Here is a 3,395-nt window from a genome sequence, read left to right as displayed (position 1 = left end):
ATAACAGGCTATGGATTTATACAAGTAAAATAGAAATAAATGTGACCCACACGGCCACTCAACACATCCTACTATATAGTATCACAACCACGCATGTATATCAAATCCGTCCAGAAATTCGATAAACAACTCGAAATGGAAATCAAAAATATCGAATCAGCGGAAAACCAAGTACTGAAGGAAAAACACATCCAAAAGTCTAACATGTCCAAATACACGTAAACTGTAAAGTAAATAAACCAAAACATGGTTCGGGACTAGCAGTGCAGCTCTCCAGACGGCATCAACCTGAAACAGATACAGGTAAACGGGGTGAGTTCCAAAAGAAACTCAGCGGGTATCTAGCAGATATGTGTATAAAAGCTATCAACAGTAATAACATGCTGTACAGTCTACTGGAAGGTAAATAAGGTAGAAAACTGAATAACAGTAGATCTGTACATACCAGAGTCCGATAAACAATAGTAAGGTGAAAGGAAATCCCCAAACCAACACATAGGTCTCCTGTATATGCATGTCATCCAAGTGCATCAAACAAGTGCAACAATCACAAACAAATGCAATAGTGCAGTATGCACATGGTGCAATGCATGTCCTGGTCACCCCTGACGCCAGTCAGATCAGTCACCCCTCTAGCGGTGAGGTCGCGTGGGAGCCAAAACCCGTCAGAGTACTCATCCACAGTGGTGAAGTCGTCGAGGGTAGGGCTGTGACCTCTGTGCACTCTGCCGTCACTGCTCCTGCGTGACCGAGTGGACAGGATGTCCTCAAGGTGTACACCTATCCTGGTACCCAAATCATAAGTGGGCGAGCAAGCTCTCATCTCCTGGTCACAATGACAGAGGAGGGATCCCTGTAATGCTACCACGCTATGAAACCACTATCCTGGGTGGCCTAGCGGAGCTCCTGTCAGGGCAAGTATGCACCAACCTAAAGGTTCCACTAACCCATGAGTGGAGTGTGTGTGTAAATCATATACGAGTGACGGGCTCAAACTGTGCTACCACTATAATAGGAGCGACTCGACTAAAATAGGAGCAGGAGCAGATGATCACAAGACATGCAATTACACACACCCTTTGGTTGGTAGCCCGCATGTAACTGACGCCGGACTCAACAACAATGGAATCCCGCACGTCAGTATGCAATATATGCAAGCATGATGTATGACACTAGTCCATGCAGCATATATCCAACTACATATCCATAAGTATGATCCATGCACCACCTATCCATCTACCAGTCCATGTCATATGCTCCAATAACCATAATGAGGTAAAGTCTCATGTCTATCATAAACACCGATACGGAATAAGATAAACCAAGCTAAAGCATATGAACAGGTATCAGGTGGTATCAAAATCAATAAGTATCAGATAACTAAACATGGCAAGGGTATCAGATGATAGCAAGATAAATGACTAACTGATATCCACAATATGCATAAGTATCCGATACTATCAAATAGCACTAATAACTGGTATAGAAAAGCAGATCATGGTATCAAGTGAAGTAGATACGAACAGATCATGAATTACTGATAGCTAGCAATACACATATCAATAAAGACATATCTATAAAAGATAAGTCAAGGTACCCGCCTGCCAAGATAGGTTGCGTGTAATCGTAGGAAAATCCAATAACCGCAACCAATCAAGATCCTGTAAAAAGAATAACAATCCTAAACTCAAAGACATCTAACTCATAAAAACTAACCTCTCTTCTTCTTGCTTGCCGCCGAGCTTAAACAAAAATCCCACAGCCGGCAACTCCAAAATCCATAACTCCCGATCTAACTTCTGAAATCCAGGAAAAACAGAGATCTAGACTCCGGAATCAAACTCCAAACCGAAATCCATCTTAAACAACACTTACCGATCGATTTCTTCTTCCGAATCCTCCGGTTTGCCGTCGTCTGCAGCTGCCTCCCAGCTCCGAACCGAGCTCTTTTCCGACGAAGATCAACCTCCAACAGAATCACAGACTTCAATCAATCTGACCTTTCAAATTCCCAAATCAAAAGCTCACGAATCTAAGGAAATCCAGAGGATACCACAAAATTGCCAAGACTTACCGGCGATTCTTTTTCTTTCCGCCGCACGATCTGCTACCTCCGACGACCACGCGAGCTCCACTCGCTTCCACCCTTGATCGTCGGCTTCTCTTGTTGATTTGGCACCGGCGCTAGAGCTTCCTCACGCGGCTCCGGCGGAGGCGACGCGAACGGAGGTGAGAAGACGCGGTGAAGAGGCGATCGGATGAAGGAATGGTCGCGATTTGGAGAAGGCTACTATAGGTTTTCTTATCGGGTGGGTTTAGCTTAACGGGTAGGATCCAATAACCTGTTAGCCTTTTAACCTATCTCAACTGAACCGGCCAATCAGCCCAAACCAGTCAAATCGAACCGGATTTGACTTTGGTTCGCTTGGTTCAGGGGTCAAACGAAGGTCTCGATTTGGTCCAAACAAGTTTCGTTTGGTTCGTCTTCGCGAGACGAATCTTTTTGTATTTATTTTGAAATTTTTCGATATATTACAGTTAGGGATGAGTAAAACAAGTGGCCTCGACTAGCTCCGGCAGGCTCCGGCGGCTGCTGCCAAGAAAGATGTGAGGATAGCAAGGAAAGGGGAAAAGAAAGACTACTGAGGTGGCTGTGGTCGGCTGGAAAAAATACAAAAGAAATGGAAGAGGGAAAGCTGCTGCTCTTGAGAAGAGAAGGAGAGGGGAAACGGTTGCAGTTTGGTGGCTGGAAGAAAAAGAAGCAGGGGAGAGATTGCTGCTGTTGTGAACAGATGAAGAGGAGAAATAGAGAGTAGAGTCGGTGCATGGAAGAGGGCCGGCACCAGCTGAGGCGGTAGGAGAGAAGACACGTAAGAAAAAAAATTTGAAATAGAGGAGAAAGGTGGCGAGAGTTTCTCCAAAATTTCCAATTTCAATCGATCGAATTAATCTAATCCTTTAAAATTTAATTCGATCCAAAACGATTCGGATTTAAATCCACATAATTTTTTATCTCTGTATCTAGAATAATTATCCGATAAAATGGAATTATCTTGATACAGATGATAAAATTATTCTATATATTATTAATAAAATTGTTCCGGTTGAGACCGTCAATTGGACATGTCACCGTCTACTCAGCACTGGGGTTGACTCCGCGAGGAGAAGGAATTAGGAGACAATGAATTCCAGAACTCTGCAAGCACCAACACAATGAGAAAGAAGGTCAGGGGATGTCCTGACTCAACCACTTCGATGCTCAAGTCAGTCATCGAAAGGAGGAAGAGAAAGTTAACTAGAGAAGTTTGATGAAGATGTAAGTATACGCATCTGTGTAAATGTGAAAAATGAGAGTTAAATAAGTGAGGGTGAGAGAATGAGAAAGACTTGTAAAA

General features: G+C 43.5%; 1 long non-coding RNA gene across 1 annotated transcript; it reads right to left on the bottom strand.

The window, feature by feature from the left end:
- Positions 1-1,710: 1,710 nt before the first annotated feature.
- LOC141828876 (uncharacterized) lies at positions 1,711-2,246 on the bottom strand. Its single transcript, XR_012601849.1, has 3 exons — positions 2,075-2,246; positions 1,876-1,995; positions 1,711-1,799 (listed from the first exon to the last, which is right to left on the bottom strand). It is a non-coding gene; the product is annotated as an uncharacterized LOC141828876 (long non-coding RNA).
- Between the last annotated feature and the right edge of the window lie 1,149 nt (positions 2,247-3,395).

Source organism: Curcuma longa, chromosome 5 (genome assembly GCF_044706935.1).
Source record: "Curcuma longa cultivar G26 ecotype Majalengka, Jawa Barat chromosome 5, ITB_CL_G26_1.1, whole genome shotgun sequence".
Lineage (NCBI taxonomy): Eukaryota > Viridiplantae > Streptophyta > Magnoliopsida > Zingiberales > Zingiberaceae > Curcuma > Curcuma longa.
This window is presented reverse-complemented; position numbering and strand designations above follow the sequence as displayed.